Source organism: Rhinolophus sinicus, linkage group LG10, assembly GCF_036562045.2.
Source record: "Rhinolophus sinicus isolate RSC01 linkage group LG10, ASM3656204v1, whole genome shotgun sequence".
Lineage (NCBI taxonomy): Eukaryota > Metazoa > Chordata > Mammalia > Chiroptera > Rhinolophidae > Rhinolophus > Rhinolophus sinicus.
The window spans coordinates 103,637,899-103,660,320 of NC_133759.1; the positions used below are offsets into that span (position 1 = coordinate 103,637,899).

At 46.4% G+C, this 22,422-nt stretch overlaps 1 long non-coding RNA gene across 3 annotated transcripts; it reads left to right on the forward strand.

The window, feature by feature from the left end:
* Positions 1-660: 660 nt before the first annotated feature.
* LOC141567307 (uncharacterized) lies at positions 661-22,057 on the forward strand. 3 transcript variants are annotated; one of them, XR_012489872.1, is made up of 7 exons: positions 661-1,034; positions 6,928-9,711; positions 10,000-10,162; positions 11,898-11,984; positions 15,233-15,835; positions 17,440-17,488; positions 19,380-22,057. It is a non-coding gene; the product is annotated as an uncharacterized LOC141567307 (long non-coding RNA). The 3 variants fall into 3 exon arrangements; XR_012489870.1 differs by having other exon boundaries at positions 15,760-15,835; XR_012489871.1 differs by lacking the exon at positions 661-1,034 and adding an exon at positions 2,524-2,960 and having other exon boundaries at positions 15,760-15,835.
* Positions 22,058-22,422: the final 365 nt, after the last annotated feature.

Genomic DNA, 22,422 nt, shown 5'->3' on the forward strand with positions numbered 1-22,422 from the left:
TTAATGACATTCATTCCCACTGCCTACAGAAAAGCAGGCGTTAGAATTAAGGAATCACTAAATATGAGGCTTTAAGGGAAGAATTATCCAGTACACGTAGCCCAGATGGGCAATCCACGGAGCCCATTTAGAAGAAAGACACAGCAGTTAAGAAAGCTGGTGACCGCCATGATGATGATCAGAATTATCACAGATGCAACACGTGGGGTCCTGCGTGTGCGCCAGGGAGGGACCGAGAACTGTGCACTAATTATCTCACTTAACTGTTGGCACCATTGTGACTCCTGCTTTACAGAAGGGAAAACTGAGGCTCAGAGAGGTGAAGCATCGTGCCCCCTTGCACCCCGCATGTGGGTTGTGCAGTTGGGTCTCGCCTGGACTCTCTCTGAGTTCAGAGCCCCTGTCCTTTACCTCTCTGTCACCTCAAGCTCTGAGATGTTACGTAAATTGCCCAAGCTGGAGTAGGCATTCAAACCCAGCTGTGTCTCCGGAGCCTGTGCAATTTCCACTCTATCCATCTGCCTTCCGCGAAGAGCCAGTGAGGTTGTCAGTCTGGACAAGGTAAGAGGAGGATGCAGCCCTTTCCAGGAGGCAGGCCTTTGGTGACCCCGCCCCACAGGACCACAGGCCTGTTCCTCAGAAAGGGCAGCTGTGCAGGCGAGAGCAGTTGACGCAAGGGGAAGCTGGTTGCCTGAGACCTGGAGCCTTTCTTCTTCCCCAGTCCTCGGTGATTTCCCAATACTCACAAGTTTCATATCGCCTGTCTCTGCCTGGAGGGTTCTAGAAGCTCCCATTGCAGGGCCAATTAGCCCTGGGGAAGAGAAGGTCAGGATGCCCGGAGGACCAGGTAACCCTGTGCAGGCCAGCTTCTTGGCCCAATCTCAGGCTCTATAACACAGGCCGTGACGATAGCAGCCTCTGGGTACAGCCCATGGCCGAGGGGATGCTGCAGCAATGAGGATGAGGCCAACTTCACACCGACCCTCTAGAGAGCGCTGGTCTTGGCTTCGCACATGAAGCAGAGTGGGAAACAGGTAAGAGGCCGAGATGTGAAGCCATGGCTCGGGTAGGACCCTCTCCCATCTCTCCCTCCCCAGCCAGGTGGGGAATCCCAGAACTCATGAAGGAGCAAATTGGAAGGTTAACAGAGGCCTTCTTAGGCTTTGTAATCTTTATCTCAAGGTTAGGAAGGGGTCAGATAGTCTCTGAACACAGTCAGGACTGCATCATGTGAGTACCAGGAATGGGGTCACAGGATAGGAATCTGAAACGTGTATCCAACAGAGCCTGCGGACAAAGAAGGAATACTTGCAGGGAGTGATACGTCAGAGTTTTCAATCTTAGGGACCAAAAGTGGATGTAGGAGCAGCACACTGCAACCTAGAGGGCGGTCACCCCAATATCCTCCCTGCCCCACCCCACCCCATCCAGACTTGAAGCTCCCTCCCTTTCCAGCTAACCCACAGCAGAGTAGGTGGGGAGATAACTGCCCTTTTCACAGCTAAATTTAGGGGTGAGAAAAATAAGCAGTTCATTAAAGGGGACTTGGGAATCTCAGCCTCTGTGTGTGGGGGCGGGGGAAGGAATTGTTGCTTAGGGACCAGGAGAGAATGGAAAGTCGGGATTTTGGAGGGGAGAATGTGTTGGCCTTCTTAGGAGAGGTACCTAAGGAGTTAGCGGATGGGTGGGATGGTGCGCTAATTTGGATTTAATTTAGAAGGAGGGTGTTGGCTGGGGGAAGGAGAAGAGGTGGTAGAAAGTGGCCCAGAGAGGGTGCCCACCCTCATACAGGTTCATCCCAGCCTCACCTCCACCAACTTTTAATGGCTCGATGTATCACCTGAGGCTGAGGTGAACTGCTGTTGGTACTTTCTTTAGGGCCTGTGTGGGTTTGCCTGCAGAAGGAACGAGAACTGTAGCGGTCACCATCACAGGGAGGGAACGTTTTCCCCTCTGTTCTCCAAGGCTGGCAGTGGAAGCACCTTCTGTGTGGACTCCTTTTGGATGGCAAAGGGCTCAACCACACAGAAGGGTCAAGCGAGGAGAGCCAGGATGGGGTCCTAATTGTTCCCCTGGGCAGGGCAGCTTCACACACCTGGCAGGCATACACTGAGGCACAGAATTTAGTGACCCTGCCTCATAATGGGTGTGCCAGGAGGGACAGGCCTGCCAAACAGCATCCCCAGATGTGCAGGGGCCGTTCTCACCAGTACTCGTGGAGGCCATGGGGTGGGCAGTGGGGGAGGGGCGCGTGCAAGCCACACTGCGCTCTGTCCTGACCGCCGCCAAGACCCTCCTCCCAGCCCAGACTGGACACCTCCCCCATCCTGGGACACGCATGAGGAAAGCATGAAGCAGCCGCTGCATGCAAGGCGACGAGGAGCAATATTTTCCACTTCCTCAGAGCTGACAATTTCATTCTTTTCAAAAAAAATACATATTTTTTCATCCTCTCTCTTTATCATTCTCTGCCGTTTTAGCGGAGGTACCTCAGAAGTTCAAAGGTGGGCGGGAGGAAGTGCTTATTTGGACTTCCTGTCAAGCCTCCCTTCCTTGTCTGCCCTATTTTTGATTTGGGCACCCTATCCCCGGATAGCTGTGCTCAAAGGGAAATTCCCTAAGAGCCTGCAAGGGTGTGGGCAGGGGTCAGGAGAGGGAAAGGCAGGCTTCTCAGTTTGAAGGAAGAGGAAAACACCTTACCCCGCCCCCCAAGCAAGATGGAGAAGGGCAGACTGGGGGGAGGGGCAGGGCAGGCTGGGTGCCATGAAGGCAAAAACAATTTTACCCATAGCAGCGAAGGCAACTGTGACTTCCTCCAGCTGCATCTCCAAGGAAGAGCTGTAGGCCCAGGAAGTGTGTACGTGCCCCTAAGATGAAACAGAGATTTGATCAAGCCGAGCAGCCCAGCAGGGATAGAAGCCTTGACAACTCTCAGCACATTTGATCCTCACCAAAGCCCGGTGAGTAGACAGAGTGCTCCCATTTTACAGATGCTGGCCAAGAGACTGCAATTCACTGGCCCACGTTCCCACAGCTGGCAGATGGGGAGCAGGAATGCCAACTCAGGGCCGGTGGCTTTCTATCTGTTCTACTTTTATGACTTGTCCCTCCAGCCTTGGCACGTCACTTAGCTGATGACGTTTGGTCTGGACTCTCCTGCCTCACCTGTGGCCTTGGTGCTGATGGAGTGCCTGACGGTGGCTGCATTTATTACCTGCCTTGACCATGTCAGTGCCCTGCCCACCAGTTTGTATCTGACCTTGCAGACTTTTGACACAGATGTCTTCCAATCTGCTGTCCTGGGAGGGGCACCTTGCTAGGCCTTATGAGTTCCTCATACCTTATTGCACATGAGTGTCAGAGCTTTCCTGTGAGCATGTAGCTGACAGTGTGGAGAAGGAACAAAGACAATGAGTCCCTTAGAAGGAGCAGGGTAAAGGTTTGGGGAGAAAAGGATGCATCTGAAAAACACTTAGTTTTTCCACAGCCTTTCTAGGAGACCTCAAGGGTTTGGGGGAAAGGAATGCTAGATTCTTACATGTATTATATTGTGTGATCCTTCTGACTGCTCTTTGTGAAAGGGAGATAGAGGCATACATACCCATTTTACAGATGGCAAAGACTTGGGAGGGGGGGAACAAATGCTTGTCCAAGGCCTCACAGATAATCAGAGGTAGAATGTGAGATTTGAAACCACACCTGTCTGATGCTAAGACTCTTTCCACTGAAAGAGGCAATTTACAAGGACAAAAATTTTGCTAGGTGGTGACCAGTATTTACCTAGAACAGGTTGTTCCCGTATTTATTGGGCTATGAATGAAAGAATCATTTGCCTTTGAGTTTTCCTAAAATAATGATCTTTGGTTTGCACATATTTTCCCCTGCAAGTAGGGAGACACCCACTTGGGGTGACAACTCAGCTGGGTCAGGCTGAGTGGAGATGGGCGTTGGGAGCAGGGGGGAGAAGAATTCAGTAAGGGAGGAAAATGACCGGCCCCCTTCATTCCAGCCTGGGGCCCTGCAGAAGCCCGTGTTGCTCTGCTGTGGAGACCCCTGGGGTTGTCTGGCTTTTGTGTGTTCAAGCCTGGTTCTTAAAACCACCCTTTTAAATATGGGACTGCTTCTGTAGCCACTCCCATTGGGTTCTGCTGCTTGCAAGCTGTCTTAGACTGATTGGGCAACTATAATAAAATACCACCGACCGGGTAGCTGATAACAACAGAAATGTACTTCTCACGGTTCTGGAAGCTGGGAGTCTGAGATCAAGGGGCCAGCACCGGTGTGTTCTGGTTATCATCCACGTTACCAGCCAAACTGGGAATTTCTGAAAGTGGAAGCTGCCATATTAATAATAGCAAGACAGCAGGTGTAGTCCAGGCCATCACTGCTCAGTGGACACAGAGGCGTCCTCGTCACAGGGCTCCCACCTGGTGGTACTGGTGCCCTCGCCGGTCTTCTCCTGCAAGGTCTCATCTGCTCCAGTTAAGCAGAATTCCCTACTCCTTACTTGTCCTGGCAAACGGTGACTCTGTGTCCATTTAACAGGAAATCAGAATCCCATTTGCCATAGGTGGGACCCCCAAATGTAGCTCAGGTGGAGGCATGTTCAAGCATGTGGCCATGAGCCCAGGGGCTGTTTGAGGGGCCTCCTCTGAGCACTGCTTTATCCTGCTCTGACTAGAACTGGAGAGTCTGCTGTGTCTTTAAACCAGGGAGCTTATACAGGCTCACAGCTCCAGATTGATGTTTAAAACGCCAACAGAAGTGCCAGATTCTCACAGCAAGGCTCCCCTCTCTCATCCCCACCCCTACCATTGTCCCTCACTATCTAGCACAGAGTTTCAGGTCCTCTTGCAGGCATCAGTGCTCCCAGACTGCCCAGGTTATGATTTAGGAAGTCTCTGAAGCAACTTGAAGGCAAGAATTCCCCTGAACTATGGCATCCCCTGAGAGAGGGCGTTTGTTCCTGTTTCAGTGGCTTTCTGTATAAACCTGTGACCTCAGAGGGACTCAGGTCCATTCTGGAGCCCGGCTAGAATGATCCTAACTTTTCTTCTCATATCCAATCCCTCAAACTCCTGAAACCACAGATATTTTTCTCTCTGTAAAGACAACATAGAGGAGTCAAGACTCAGACTCTGGAATCAGAATAACATGTTTGAGTCCTGACTCTGTTACCCTCCATCTGTGTGACCTTAGGCAACTTACTTAACTTCTCTGTGCCAGTTCCCAGTGGGTGATGGGGAAGGTTAAATATCAGCATCTACCTCACTGAGTAGTTGTGAGGATTCAGTGAAGTAAAACTGCAAACACAAAGTGCAGTCCTTAGCACACCATAGGTGGTCGTCCTTGCTGGCATGGTTCACTGTTGTGAACGTTATCTGACTCATTCATTCTTCGCCAGGGACCCGCCCAGAGAAACAGACAGTTCTCCATTGCTGTGGGTTCCCTGCGTTGCATGTAACACAGAGCTCACCCTTCACATATCAATTGCGTACACTACTCTGTAGCATTTCTGATGCAGACAGACAGCAAAAGTGGTCGAGTTGAGCTTTCCTAACAATTAAAAAGAGATGCCGCAGGCTCATAGGCTGATAAAGTCAGGAGGAAGTGCAAGTGAGTGAAGCAAGCCTGGGTGGAAATACAATCCTCCAATGTGATGACAAATGGCAGTTTACTCTGGGCATCAGTCAGGAAGATGGTAAGGAGGGTGGTGCCTGGAGCAAGGAGGCAGCAGCTCAGTTGAAGACGATTGCTGCCGTATTGTAAGGAGGGCTGGCTAGTGCAAGAATGGGGCCCAGTGTTGCCAGATCTTTGCTAGAGTAGCTACAAAGCTAGATTTTATGTTGTTGTTTTTTTTTTGAAGGATATGCAGTTAATGTCCTAATCCTAGAATCTGTGAATATGTTTGGTTACATGGCAAAGGGGATTAAGGTGGCTAATATGCTGGCCTTAAAATAGGGAGATTTTCCTGGAATATCTGAGTGGGCCCAATGGAATCACCAGGGTCCTTAAAAGTGGAAGAGAGGCAGAACAGTCAATGGGAGATGTGAATACAGAAGAAAGGCTCAGAGAGATTCAATGTCACTGATTTGACGAAGGAGGCCATGAGTCAAGGAATGTGGGTGGCCTCTCACTCCCTCCAAGGCCCTTCAGGAAGGAATGCAGCCCTCAGTTTTAGCATAGTGAGGCCTATGTCAGATTTTGACTCCAGAAGTGTAAGGTAACGAATCTGTGCTATTTTGAGTCATTAGTTTGTGGTAATTTGTTACAGCAGCAATAGAAAACTGATACAAACTAACTTAAAAAAAAGCCATGTGGGCCAAACAAACTACATCTGTTGGCTGTAGAGTACCCGTGAGCCACTTCTGATTTAGAATCACTGAATTGCACAATTTTTGTGTTGGAAGGACATTCCCCTGTGATCTAATCAGTGGCTAGGGAGGTGCCTCCAATCATACAGTTGTGACTCACACTAGGCCCTCTGTTTCTTAGAACAGGACTTTTGTCACTATCCAAGCACTGACGGAAGTCAGGCGCAGGTGAACTCATGTTGGGTAAGTCCCTGCCAGTGTGACATTCACATCAGAAGCACTTATGCCTTATATAAACACAGCTATACCTGGCTGGGAGGAGAGAAAGAAATAGCAATTTCAGTGGTGGGGCCATTTTGCCTACTGTTCTATTCAAGAGAAGAAAAAAAAAAAAAATGAATGCCCAGAGTAAACTCGAGGCCGAGTGTAAGTGCTACCTTCAGAACTCACACCCTCCCCAAGGAAAGCCTTCCTTCTGGACACCGCATTGTGCTGGGCCCTTTGCCTGGCACTGCAGTCACTCAGCTGTCACTTCCCAGACTGTGTTCCTCTTTCTCAAGCGAGTCACAATGTATTTCTTGTTTTCTTTTTGCATGCGTGTAATTTCTGAAAGACCTGCACTGAGTGAGAACACCAGCATGCACGTAGCAAAGGACTCCTATCAAGACTGGGTGAGACCGAGAGTTGAACCTCTGGGAAATGGAACTAGAGGTTTGTAATTAGGGAGTGATAAAGGCCCCCAAAGTGGCAGCTCTTGGGTGTCGTTTAGCTGTGGCGTTCTGTTTGGATAACACTGCTCCTCCCCACTGCTTCCAGCCCGAGAATGAGTTTAAAAGGCTTTACCTGAGCCATGTTCTCTGCAGCCACCATGCCCATTCCTCCCCGTTATCTTATACCACCCCTGCCTTCAGCTCATTTATAGTCCCTGCCAGGCCCCGAACAGAGTCTGAGTAGTGACAGTTGGTCCTTATCATTACATTTAATTCACTTATTCATTCATTCAACAAATATTTATTAAGCATCTGCTATGTGCCAAGAATGTTCTAGGTAATGTGGATTCACCAGTGAACAATAGACAAAGTCCTTAGTCTTGTGGAGCCTCATAATGATAATAGCAATCGCAATGATGGTCGTAATGACGCTGATAATTAACAAGCATTGAGCGTTCACCGTGTGCCAAAGCCCTTCACACACACACACACACACACACACACACGCACGCACACTCCTTCCCCTCACGGCAGCCCTATAAGATATTTCCCTCACTATAAGATAAGGAATCGGAGGCACAGAGCAGTTCCCTCCTTATGTGGGAGAGAGACATTAACAAAGGAACAAGTAAGACCCCAGGGTTCCACTGCCCAATATGGGAACCACTAGTTACCTGTGGCTGTTTAAATTAAAGTGAAATACAATTGAAATTTCAATTCTTTGGTCACAAGCATTTCAAGAACTCAACAGTCACAGGTGGCCAGCAGCTAGCATTTTGGACACAGAACATTTCTATCGTTTCAGAGGTTTTGGGGGCAATGCTGGTCCAGAGTGTCGTGGTTAATGATGGAAGTTCCAGGGTGTGAAACCCCTGATACTCAGCAGCTGGGAGACCTCAAGCAAACGCCTTAACCTCTCTGAATATTAGGTGATTGATGTATAAAATGTCATTAGTAATAATGCCATCCTCAAGGAGTTTGGGGGAAGATGAATCATTTCTTGGATGTTTAGAATAGTGTCCAGTACAAAGTAAACATCTGATCAATTACAGCTATTATTGTAAATATTAACATAATGAGAGGTAGTGATAAATATTATGAAAGACAAATAGAGCAGGGTGAGGGGACAGAAGGTTTGGGGTGCTTGCTTGGACAGGTTGATTAAGGAGGTCCTCTGAAGGAGGTCGCCTCTGCATGAAGTCAGGAAGCCAGAACTGGGTGACCAGGAAAAACATCCAGGCAGAGGCCATGGGCAGGCAAAGCCCCCACGCTGCAGCTTGCTTGGTGTGTTCCAGAAACAGCATCCGCGCCAACGTAGCTGAGAAGGAGAGAGCCAGGGCGAGACGAGAGAATGGGCTGGGGAGGTACTGAAGGACCGTGATGAGGGCTGCGGCATTTGTGCTGAGTGCGGTACGGGTACCTGGAGGCGTTGAGCAGGGAAGCGATGGGGTCTGACCTGCATTTTGTGGAATCACCTTAGCCGTCGATGGAGAGAGGACTGGAGGGGCAGGAGTAGAGGCAAGGAGGCCCCTGAGGAGGCTGCAGGCAGCTGGCCAGCTGGTGGCATTGAAAGGAGTGGAGATGAGAAGGTTTCACATTCAAAGCAGCCCTCACACAGGCTGTCCCCTCTGCATGGAGCCCTGTCTGCCCACATGGCCAGGCTCTCTGCCTCACCTCTTTAGGTCTGGACTCAGAAGTCACCTTTGCAGAAAAAAAGGCTCCCTGTCGCCCCCTCCCTGCTTTCTTTTCTTTCTTTTTTTCGTTTTTTTCCTTAGCACTTATCCTGAACTAAGATACAACATATTTCGCTGCTTTTGTTTACTGTGGGCAGTAAACGAGAGGGTGGGGATTTCTGTCAGGTTTGCTCACTACTGAATCCCCAGCACAGACAGCAGTGCCCAGCACAAACGAGGGGCTTCAGAAATGTTTGAATCAATGAGCGAATGATATAGAGAAGGAAGGAGAACAGAGGATACTTGAGAAAGCTGAAGCCCAGAGAGGGGAAGTCACTGGCCTAAAGTCACACAGCAGTTAATGGCAGAGCCGTCCTGGGGCCTAGGCCTCCTAAACCCCTGTACCCTCCCCACCACCTTGTGAAAGTTTGGCTTCTATTCTTGATAGGCATGTTTCTCTCTGTGTGTTCCGTTATAGCTTTTCCCTTGAACCAACTGTGTCTTTCCTCTCTTCCCCATTTTCTCCAGAACGTGTTCTGTTTGGCTGAACTTTCCCTTTTCTGTAGGCCCAACGGCAATATCCGGGTAATCATATGCCCCATGCGAAAGAAACGGAACAGGAAGCCACGATGCCCAACCTGGCTTCTCTAAGGGGCAGTCTACACAGTGAGACACAAAGGTGCAGCCCATGGCTGGGGGGTAGGGGGGAAGCAGGGTGGGGGAGCTAAGCTGAGATAAGCACTCCCCCAAACATTCACGTTGCTGAGCAGCAACAGGGTCATGCATTTGCTCTGGTTCCTGCTCAGAAACTGTCCCAGGGAGCCTTACTCAATCTGCCCTGGAGCGCAGAGAGACCTGGCAGCTCAGCCTTTCCTTTCCTCTGTGGCACAGATGGATGGCGTAGAAGTCCTCAGAGCTGCTCCTTCCTGCCCCCCTGCTCCTGATGCATGCAGGGGGCATGCTTCTCCAGCTCACCTGCTGGCCATCCTGGACTCTTACTCCATCCCACCTCTGGTAACAGCGAAATCTCCTCTCTATTCTTTATAATCATAATAATAAAAATTTAAAGCTACCTTCTAGAATACTTACTCTATTAGGCACTTTGCAAATCCACAATCCTTGTGTAGCATATTGTACAAATCAGGACACTGGGCTCAAAGCTTACCCCAGGTTACCGGTAAGCGGTGGAGTTGGGCTCAAGCCTAGGGTCTCTGTGTGTTTGATTCTGGAGCTTGTTTTCTTTTCTCTAGATGCAATCACCACTCCTTTGTTCATCATTCTTTCACTTGTTCACTCATTCAGCAGTTTTCTATCATGCCATGCCGCATGCCAGGCCCTGTTCCAAGCACTCAGTGAACCCGATGAACAAGAACAGCAGGAGAGAAAACAATGAACGAGAAATGAACGCACCAGGAAGGCCTTTTCAGTAGGGATAACTGCTGTGGACACATGGGAACAAGCCATTGTGAGTGAGCAGCGGGAGAAGGTCTTCGCGATCGGATGATTAAGGAAGGTTACTTTGTGCTGATGGAAGCTAAATACAGCTGGGAGGAAACACTTCCCCAGTAGGCAGGGCCCGGGTTGGAAGGGGCCCTGGACTGAGACAGGCCGGTCAGGAGGTTGGAGGGGCGTGGCTGAACTTGGGGAACAGATCTCTAACCGCAGTGATGGAGGGGCATCTTTGGTCCTCATCACCAGCCCGTGTTTATTAAGTAGTCTATACCATCTCCCCTTTTAGGTTTCATGTCAGACAGCTCTTTTGGTACCCTTGTACCTGTCCTTGTCCCTCTTTTCTATCTGTGCCTGGTTGGGCCCCCTAACAGCTTTTTCTCCTACTGACACAGAAGGCTTAGGAACCTTAAAGCAACAATCATAGGGGAGATCCTGCAGCCGGAACAGCTACCTCGAGCTCCCCCTGGGGGCCTTTCTCCAAGCTGCACCCTCTCACCCTCTGCTGCAACCTGAGCTGCTGGTTCCCCTGCCCGCTCCATGCTCCCCACCTCTGTCCACAGCTGCACACACCTCCGTTCTTTCTCTCTGCCCAACCCCCTTCAGATCAGAGACCTGGTCAGACCTAATGCCTGGCTTTGACTTTGGTTGCCTCGCTCCCTCCCTGGGCTGAGGGACCTCTCCTGTCTCTTCCAGATCTTGCTGGTCATCTGACAAGGGCTGTAGAGCCCATCTGACGAGACTCAGACCCCCCAGACACCATTTCCCTAGAAAGTGACTGCAGAATCACTTCAGATGGCTCTTGATGCAGACTGAGAATATTATCCTTCCCTTTCTCTGAGAAAGTGTACAGGACCCCCTTGTAATTCTTTCCTATCAGTGCTGAGTATCACTTCCCTTAGAAAACTTCCCTGAACCTCCAAGCATGGGTTAGGGGTCTTTCCTAACCTAGGCTGCTGCACCTACCCTTCATGTAGCACCAACCAGGAGCGGCCCCTTGACTGCTCACCTCTCCCACTTCAAGGGGTCTCCTTGAGAGCAGGTCAGCACTGTGTCTCTACGGAGTGACAGGGTTCCTGGCAGGTGAACAAATGAGCCTTATGTGGCCAGCTGCCTTCAGTATGAGGCTGCTGCCAAGACCCTGGGAAACCAGAGCACGTGTTCATTTCCATTTCCGACTGTCCAGGGTGTGGGAATCCTTCCAGATTTGGAGACTCTTCAGCTTCCTCTTTGGTTCCTCCTAAAAAGCCCAGGGGGGGATCTGTAGGCTCAGCCAGGGCTGGAGGACTCAGAGCACGAGTGTTGAGAGCACCCTCTGACTGCAATCAGGAAAAGCAGACTTCCTATGACATAACCCAAACAGCACATGGGGATTTTTGCTTCTCTAGACTCCTCCGTTTCGAATGTCGTGAATTCCTGGCACTGTCTAGGACGCTGAGCCAGTCAGAGGGAGACGTCTGGGGGCGAGCCAGACGATGGCTTCCTACATATGCCACACCCAAATCCTTTCAAGTTGTCTGCTACTCGGATTTTATTTTGTTGGTACAAAGTTATGATTTCTTCTATCTCCCTAGGTAAAACACAGTCGTTATGGAAACATTAATAAAATATAAGCCAGAAACATGAGTAATAAAATTTCAACACTTAAAATTTCATTTCTTTCTTTAAAAAGTCTTTATCACTGTCAAAATAGGATCACTCTCTTCATACAATTCTTTAAAACTTCTTTTTTTGTTTTTGTTTTTTCATAGGCAACAGATTGTGAACAGCTTTCCATGTGGTTGAATGTCATCACAAAGCAGCTTTTTAAATGGCTTCGAGTGTCCCGTTTTATGAAGGTACAAGAATTTATTTCAATAATTCCCTATGTTTGGATACTTAGTTGGTTCCAAATTTCACTATTACGAACAACTCAGAAAGGAGCATTCTTTTAGCTAAACTGCTGTATACAGCCATGATTATTTCTTTAGGATAAATTATTGGATGTAGACTTGCTAGGTCAGGGATATGAACTTTTATCATTTTAGTGCATCTCTCCTGAATGCTCTCTACCAAGAAAGCCTTAATTTTGGCTCCTGCCAGCAGAGCGCAATTCTGTGACAGTTCCTCCTGCCAAGGCTGCCTGTGATGTTCACTTAACCTGTTTTCACTGGGATGGTGGAAGGCATCCCAGGCAGTGGCCCTAATACCCACCTCTGAAAAGCCCCAGGGAACCTTGGATAAATCTGGTTTATACAAGGGATGGCCAGTGGAACATCGGTATTCACACTTTGAACAATAAATGATTAAAGAAATGCCGTGATGGTCCTATCAAACATAGCAGGGAGGTTACTAACTTGGGTTTGAATCCTGACCTTGACTTGGGGAAGACCTCACTGAGCCTCAATTTTCTCAGCTGTGAAATGGAATTATAATATCACATCTCGTGAGGTTTGTTGGGAATTAAACGTAATCAGGTGTGTAAAACCCATAGCATGAGTACCCAGTGGGCCTTAGCTCACAGTAGCTAGAAATGTTATTAAATAAGCACAACAATTGGAGCCAATATAACAAGTTGTTTCTTTAGTTGAGGCCCTTAAGAGACCTGTTAAACTGCTAAGAATGATTTCTAACTAGCACAACATCTATTCTTATGGAAAGAGATACCCATAGGAGTTAATTTCCTTAAATATTTACTATCTTCTATGTTTCATAATTCAGTGTTTCCTAACACTCCCTGTGAAATTTTATCTGGCTTAACAGTTTCTATTTTCATGCATCTTGTCCTAGCAAGCTTTCTCCATGGCAGGGGAAAGGCAAACAGGTTTGGCCACCAGGTCAGAGGCCCGCTGGCTGGGGAGCTTGGGAAAACGCAGATGTTTGGGTCTCACTGAGTCCCCCTGGCTCAGATCTCCAGGTGGGTCCCAGGGGTCTGTCCCATTAGCAAACTCGTAGGCAATTGTTCTAGTTAGCTAGTACCCAGACAGCAAACTGGCACTGGGGATACTAGAAGGTATCCATACAACTGGATATCTCTGGCTTCTAGAAAAAAGATGCTAATCTTTTTTTTTTTGCCATTCTGTTAAAAACACTAACTAAAGCAACATTTCTATTCTATCCAGGGCGAATGTGGTCTTGCGTCTTTTAACAGGGTTAACACTTAGTTTTAACCCGTCTGCTATAATGTTATATTTTTCTTTCCTTCCTAAACCGAGCTCTCAGGGGGGCGTTGAAGAGTGCCTTCTAGCTCCCAGTGTGGGCTAGGCAGTGTAGCCCAGAGTTTCACTTCCTTCTCTGAGGACATTCTGGAGGGGCGCTCTTTTCCATTGCAATGACCTTTACCACACACACGCTTCCTCCAACAGCCTGGCTCTGTCTGCAGAAGTCATGTGTTAGAAATGACTTTGTTTATAGGAATGCAATGGACTCTTGTACGTTGATTTTGTAGTCGGTAACTTTACTGTATTCTTTGATTGTTTCTAATAGCTTTTTAGTGGAGTCTGTAAGGTTTTCTACATATAGCATCATGTCATCTGCAAAGAGTGACAATTTAACTTCTTCATTCCCAATTTGGATGCCTTTTATTTCTTTCTCTTGCCTAATTGCTCTGGCAAGGACTTCCAACACTATGTTGAAAAGCAGAGGTGATAGGGGACAGCCCTGTCGTGTTCCTGAACGTAGAGCAAAGGGCTTCAGTTTTTCACCGTTAATTATGAGATTAGCCGAAGGCTTGTCATATATGGCCTTTATTATGTTAAGGTATTTTCCTTCTGTACCTATTTTATTAAGTGTTTTAATCATAAATGGATGTTGTATATTGTCAAATGCTTTTTCTGCATCAATTGATATAATCATATGATTTTTGTCCTTTATTTTGTTTATGTGATGTATCACATTGATGGGTTTGCGGGTGTTGAACCATCCTTGTGCCCCGGGGATGAACCCCACTTAGTTGTGATGAATAATCTTTTTAATGTATTGTTGCATTCGATTTGCTAGAATTTTGTTTAGGATTTTTGCGTCTGTATTCATCAGAGATATTTGTCTGTAGTTTTCTTTTTTTGTGTTGTTCTTACCAGGTTTTGGTATCAGGGTGATGTTGGCCTCATAAAATGAGTTAGGAAGTACTGTCTCTTCTTCAATTTTTTGGAAGAGTTTGAGCAGGATTGGTATTAGATCCTCTTTGAAGGTTTGGTAGAATTCACTAGTGAAGCCATCTGGTCCCGGACTTTTGCTTTTGGGAAGGTTTTGGATGACTGATTCAATTTCGTTACTGGTGATCGGTCTGTTTAGATTTTCCAGTTCTTCATGGTTCAGCCTAGGAAGGCTATATGTTTCTAAGAACGTGTCCATTTCTTCTAGGTTATTGAATTTGGTGGCATATAGTCCTTCATAGTATTCTTGGATGATCCTTTGTATTTCTGTGGTGTCTGTGATAACTTCCCCTTTTTCATTTCCGATTTTGTTAGTGTCTTCTCTCTTTTTATCTTAGTGAGTCTAGCCAAGGGTTTGTCAATTTTGTTAATCTTTTCAAAGAACCAGCTCTTTGTCACATTAATTTTTTCTATGGTCTTTTTGTTCTCTATTTCATTTAGTTCTGCTCTGATTTTTGTTATTTCCTTTCTTCTGCTGACCTTGGGTTTCATTTGTTCTTCTTTTTCTAGTTCTTTAAGGTGTAACATGAGGTTATTTATTTGGGATTTTTCTTGTTTCTTGAGATAGGCCTGTAATGATATAAATTTCCCTCTTAAAACTGCTTTCATACAAATAGCAAATAGACATATGAAAAAATGCTCAACATCACTAATCATCAGAGAAATGCAAATAAAAACCACAATGAGATATCACCTCACCCCAGTCAGAATGGCTATCATCAACAAGACAAATAGTAACAAGTGTTGGAGAGGCTGTGGAGAAAAAGGAACCCTCATACACTGTTGGTGGGAATGCAGACTGGTGCAGCCGATATGGAAGGCAGTGTGGAGATTCCTGAAAAAATTATGAATAGAATTGCCATATGACCCAGCAATCCCTCTCCTGGGTATCTACCCAAAAAATCTGAAAATATTTATCCATAGAGACACGTGTGCTCCAATATTCATTGCAGCTTTGTTTCCGGTGGCTAAGACATGGAAACAACCAAAATGTCCTTCAATAGATGAATGGATAAAGAAGTTGTGGTATATATACACAATGGAATACTATTTGGCAGTAAGAAAAGATGATATAGGACCATTTGTGACGTGACAACTTGGATAGATCTTGAGAGTATAAAGCTAAGTGAAATAAGTCAGACAGAAAAAGCAGAGAACCATATGATTTCACTGATATGTGGTATATAAACCAAAACCAACAAAAGAACAAGACAAACAAATGAGAAAGAAAAACTCATTGACACAGACAATAGTTTAGTGGTGACCAGAGGGTAAGGGTGGTGGGGGGTGGGAGATGAGGGTAAGGGGAATCAAATATGTGGTGATGGAAGGAGAACTGACTCTGGCTGGTGAACACACAATGGGATTTATAGATGATGTAATACAGAATTGTACACCTGAAATCTATGTAACTTTACTAACAATTGTCTCCCCAATAAATTTTAAAAAAAAAGAAAGAAAGAAATGACTTTGTTCACAGCTGGCAGCTTTGTCTGGAAAAGAGGGAGCATGTGAAGTGTCGTTCTGGACCAGTTCCTTCAGGTCCTCCCAGGAAGGTAACTGTTATTTCCTTTTATTTTATTTAGGTTAGACTTCCGAGTCTACCCTCTCCTTCGTGGTTTCCATGTATCTGCCCAAGCCATGGACTTAATTATTTGGCTACCAGGCACTATCAGGCACTTTGTACAAATTCTTTCAAATTCTCAAAACCAGTTGGAAAGGTCAGTGGAGAGGCTGGTTGCCATTTTGGGCTGTCCTGCGTCACCGCCTCCTTCCAATTAGCACCGTGCATATCCATGGGGAAGCGCTCCCATCCGTGTAGACCCAAAGTGGGTCGTTTTCACCTATTCCTTTCCTCTACTGATTTGGCCCGTCAGATGCACTGTCCCAGTTTTGAACATGTGATACCAAGAAAGATGTGGGTTCAGCGGGAACATCAGTGCCGTATGTATCAGTACTATGTACACATTGGTACCGATGTGTAGCCACATCACCTGCCTCCTGAGTCAGGAGCCAGCTGTGTGGCTGTGGCAGCCTGGCCCTTTGAGGTCCCATGGCTGCCGCCTATTTTCCAAGCCTGTCCATTTTCCAAGCCTGTTTGCACCTCCAACATTTCTTTGAGCGCCCATCCCCCAGAACTGTTCAGGGCATGTCGTCTATTGTTTAATGTAGAGTCCGTTTCTACTGCTTGTAACCAAGTACCTAGTCTGCTCTCTGGGGATTATTAACCCCAGTTTACAGATAGAGAGGGTGAGCTCTGGGGTAAAGGTCTGAAGCACAAAGCTCCCCTCCTGTTGACTTGTGAATGAAGAAATACCCGTACAGGCTGGGCAAGTCAGGGTCTGGGGCTCTGGGATCCAAACAGAGTATAGCTCTGGTTTGGTTTCCTCACCAAGGCCTGCACACCTTGGTGAGTGTATTTCCTGAGTTGTGCAGGTAACATGGCCAAATCCAGTCCATGCAGAATGGCAGCTTGAATGGCAGAATGCAGTTTCACCGGGGGTGGCCCCCAAAGTGATTTGAGTAGAACACAGATAAATATACACTTTAAAAATGTAAGTCTCATGCACACACACACACACACACACACACACACACACACACACACATTGTTCTGTGTTTAAAAAAAATACCAGTAGCTCATCTAACTCGTGAACTCATGTGCTATTGCTCAGAAAGAGGAAAAGATTTCTTAAAGTTAGAAAAGTTTACCTGAATTGAAATAAAATTGTAAATAAATACAAATAATTGTGGTTAATCTTAGAAAAGACACAAGCCATGATAGTGAGACACGAAGGTCTGAAATTCAAGACTCCAGCAGAGTGGAAAAACCTCTGGTGAGAGCCTCAGACCAGATTCTGGTCCCAGATGGGTCAACCCAAGGGACCAGTCTTCCTGGTACCACCTCTTCAGTTGAGATGGCTGATCTTTAAGCTTCCGTTTGCTGTTGGTCATCTGTCCTTTATCTGCAAGTGTCAGCAAAACCAAGCCTGGGTGAGAGAGATAGGCTTTCCTGGTCCAGGGGTTAATGAGCAAGTGATAAAGGCAAGCTGAGGTTTTTCCGATTATATAAAGGGAAGTTTTAGGAAGCCCATAAATGAGAAAATCAAGAGTTCTGGCTGGTGGTAACCCAAGGGTATGGCCAAAATTGTATTTCCAGGTGGAGTGTTTCCTCAACTCCCCACTCTGAGCATCGTGACGTTCTTCCGGTGAGTACATGTGGAAAGGGAGGTAAAAGAGGCGCTTTACAGTGGAGAAACCTGATAGGTTTCTCAGCCAGGTGACAAAGACTAACCTCAAGGGGCAATGCTGATAGTGGACCCTCGATGTGATGTGAGATGAAGGGCATTTCACCTCTGTGGTCTTTCTTCCCAAAACCTATAGCTCCAGTCTAATCATGAGAAAAATTAGCCATGTTCACAATAGACAAGATACGGAAACAACCCTAAGTGTCTGACTCTGGATAAATGGATAAAGAAGATGTGAGATGTATATATATATACACACACACATACAATGGACTATCATATAACCACAAAAAAGATGAAAATCCTGCCATTTGTGACCTAATGGCATTATGCTAAGTGGAATAATTCAAACAGAGAAAGACAAATACTGTATGATCACACTTATATGTAGACTCTAAAAAAAAAAAAGTCCCTACTGACAGAAACAGAGACTAGAATGGTGGTTGCCAGAGGTGGGTGGGAGGTGGGGGCTGGTGAAATGATAAAGGTAGTCAAAGGCACAAACTTCTGTTTATAAGATGAAGTTCTGAGGATCAAATGCACAGCATGGTGTCTATAGTTACAATATTGTATCACATACTTGAAAGTTTCTAAGACAGTAGATCTTAAATGTTCTCACCACATACACAACAAATGGTAATTATTTGAGGTGATGAAGGCAGTAATCATTTCACAATAAGTAAGTGTAGCAAATCATCAGGGTACAGCACCTTAAACTTATGCAATGTTGTATGTCAGTTCCATGTCAAGAAAGCTGGGACAATTAACTAATTTTAAAAAGAAGAAAATCACCAGGCAAATCTCAAACGAGGGATGTCCTACAGCATCCCTGACCATTACTCGCTCCTCAAGGTTATCAAAAACAAGGACAGTCTAAGAAATTGTCACAGCCAAAAGGAACCTGAGGAGACAGGACAAATCAATGTGACATCCTCAATGGGATCCCAGAATATAAAAAGAACATTAGGCAAAAACTAAGGAAATCTGAGGGAAAAAAAAAAGTGTGGACATTACCTAATAATACTTTGATACTATTAATAGTTCATTAATTGTGACAAATGTACCATACTAACATATGATGTTAATAATAGGCAAAATGGGGTATGTGCACTATGCACTATCTCCACAGCTTTTCTGTAAATCGAAAACTATTCTAAGATTAAAAATTGATTGAAATAAACACGCTTAGTAAAATGTTAATGGTAGAACTAAGGTGGTAGATATATTAGCGTGCACCACAAAATTCCTTTAACTTTGTTGTGTGTTTGAAATTATTCATAATTAACAAAATAAATTTGGAAGTGTTTTTGTTTAAACTGCAGGGTAGGAAGATCCTGAAATGCTTCAAGCAGCTAGTAAGCAAGCAAAGGACCGTAAATTAAAATGAACTGCGTAGTACTAATAAAAATGTGCAAATTGCCTCCGAGGTGGTCCTCACTCGGAAGCCGTGTTCATTGCTTTGTATTATTCAATGTAAAATAATTTATAAGGATGTTAATAACTTCACCATCAACTTTGGTTCCCGCAACCCTGGTTTCCCCCTTGAGATTTTAAGTTTCTTAATCATAATTTCTCCTAAATGCCCCACAGTGGGAGAGAAGCCATATATTTACATATTTCCACAGATGACCTATTATCCTACTTCACAGAAGAAAACTGAGGCTGTCAGGCATAACGCCCCCACTTCCTGTCCTGTACCTGCAGCCTTATTTATAACCTTCCCACCCTCGCCCCTTCCTTCCAGACTCAGAGAGCTTTTCAGGGCTGACTCCTCACTCTGTCCTTCATTCTCCCCTTCCTAATTTTCTCAGACATTCATATTTTTCCATCAATTACTTCCTTGCTTTCCCAGATCTTCTTCACCAACTCTTCTTCACACCCCCCAAAGCCTGGGAATTTCATCTTTCAACAATGAACCACGTCCTCCAAAAGCAAAGCAAACCAACCACCACACAGTTCCTCTGTGCTCCTCTTTTTCCCGTGGCCAGCGTTCTCCCAAGGACATTCTACACTTGCCATCTTCACGCTCAATCATTTCTCAGTGCCCAACGATGCCTAAAGCCCTTTGACAAGCTCATCGGTGACTTCCCCAAGGCCCACCCACACCAGTGGCCTTCACTCTCAGCAGCAGGTGACACTCACGACCAAGTGCCTGCCGGACAGTATCCCCTCTTCTGGCTTCCAGGACCCACTCTGCTCCCCCACTCTCCCCCCATTTGTCTGATCCTCGTCAGCCTCATTGGTAGTTCCTCTTTCTCTGGTCACCATAATCAATCTCAAAGCTCTGTCCTTGACCTTCTTATCATGCACTAACACATGCTTCCTGCATGGCCAACTCCTCCCAAGGCCTCCATCACTCTGATGACTCCCAGATCTGCACTTGCCCACATAATACCAAGAGCTGACGTGTAACTTATTTTGAGGACCTATTGTGCGCTGAGCCCTGTTGAAGCACTTTATATACATTGTCTCATCTGATCTTTACAACAACCCTAGGAAGGTGGTACTATTATTATTATCCATGCTCATTTTACGGAGCACAGAGATGTCAAACAACGTGCCCAAGCTCACACAGCTCGAAGCCAGGATTCGAACCCTGACCCGCACTCTAACCACCACACTATGCTCCTTGTGGAGCATCTCCACCTGGAGCTTCTTCATCCACCTCAAACTCAACAGACCCCAATTGGCACTTATAGTCTTTTCCCTAAGATTGATCCCCTTATATATTCAGAAGAGAATCCAGGATTGGTGGGGCCTGAAGTTTTTATAATTAGGCAGAAAGGGAGTCTTTAAGAAGAGTGAAAGCGTGAATACAAAATCAGTTTCAGGGTCTTGAAAGTGGCCAATAGAAGTGAGGAGTCCTGACACGTAACCTTAGTTTCATGGAGAAGCCCCATCCCCATCCACACGTTGTATATGTCAGTACTAGCATCTCGTCACTCTAGCTGCTGACCTGGGAGCCTTCCTCGCTGTTCACTCCCTCCTCCCATACCTCATCCACAAAGAATCAAGGATGCCATTCTGTCGACTCTCTCTTCCTCAGATCTCTGGTGTCTCTTCCACCTCCTCTTATCAACCATCTTCACGTGGTTCAGACCCTCAACTCCTCTCACCTGAACTACAGCCATAGTCCCCCCGCCAGCACGTCTTGCTTCAGCCTGGACTTTCCCCAACACGTTTCCTGTGCTGCAGCAGAAACACACAACTCATCAACTCTTCTATGACTTCCCATTGTCCTCCAGCTAAATCTAAATTCTTCAGCCTAGCTTTACCCGACTCTCTGGTCAGCCTTGCCAGGCTTACTTCTCTGCTTTTATTCCTTTCCTCAACAAGTAATTCTTGAGTACCTATTCTTGGGTAGTATTACTGAGTGCCAATGGCAGAGTAACTAGATGCAAAACACTGGCGCTGCAGCAGCAGACACCACAAGAACTTTCCTTTCCCATGTCCCCACCACAGCAAACAGCTTACAGTTTCCAGACTACATAATGCTGTGTTCAGCCCTTTTGCCTTTTCCTGGGCCCCAGGGAAGGCTCTGAACTTCACTGATCATCTGACTCTCTCCATTTATCATTCGTGGCTCAAAATGTCATCTCCTTAAGCATATTTCCAGATCGTCATCCACCAGCAAAAATGGATCCCTTCCTCCTTTCTACCCCAAATGTGCTTCTTTCTTCTCCTAATCCATGTACTCTACCTAGTCACAGCTACCTGACTATGAGAAGCTCTCCCTTACTTCACAGTGAATTCTTTGAGCAAAGAAAAAGTATTTTATTCATTTTATTCACATCTCCACTTGGACCTGGTACATAGAAGAAACCATCTATCCATCCATCTATCCATCCATCCATCCATCCACCCACCCATCCATCCCTCCACCCATCCATCCATCCATCCACCCACCCACCCATCCATCCCTCCATCCCTCCACCCATCCATCCATCCATCCACCCACCCAACCATCCATCCACCCATCCACCCATCCATCCACCCATCCATCCCTCCACCCATCCATCTAGCTATTCATCCATCTATCCACTCATCCATCCTATGAATATTTCTGAATGTCCTCAGTGTGCCAGCCATTTTTCCAGGCTCTGTGGATACAGAGAAGAACCAGACAAGTGAGGGCCTTGCTCTCACTAACACTATATTCTAGTGTGGAGCATAGACAATGGAAATAAAAGAAGCGAATGAGCAAGACAGATGAGTGAGACATACTGTAAAGTAAATTAACCAGAGTGATGTCACAAAGGGTGCCACTTTAGAAGGACTTGTCAGGTCACCTTACGAGAAGGTGGCATTTGTGATGAGACCCAAATAGTAAGAAAGGAACAGCCAAACAAAAAGGGGCAGAAACTCCTGTTGTGGGAATGAGCTTTGCAAAGATCAGAGAAAGCTGGAGTGGGGTGGGAGGTGAGGTTGAAAGGACCACAGGGATGGGATTATGCAGGTCTCGCAGGCCACGGAAAGAAGTCTGGATTTCATTGTACATGAGAGGCATAAGTAATTGTCTAGTGAGTGAAGGGGTGAGTGAATAAATAAACACTATGTGTGTGCATTGTTTTGAACTAGTTTGTCTATGGAATGTCTTTGCGTCGAGCCCTCAGCACCACCTCTACTGGTCCTCTCCTCTGACCACCTGCTGTCAAGTGAGACAACTTTTGTCCTGAGCTGCAGGCACATCGCTGTTTACAAACCAAGGTGACCACCTTGGCCTCAGTCTGCATCTCAGAATCAGGGCAGAGGGACAGAGAACAGCCTTGCCTGGAAATTGTCCAGGGCTAACCCTTACCTCCTGCTCCAGGATTGATTCTCACAGTCCCTCAGGGATCCTGGGTGAAGAGTGAGGTTATAGACAAAGGGTTGGGGTGAGAGCAAGAGGGTGGGGA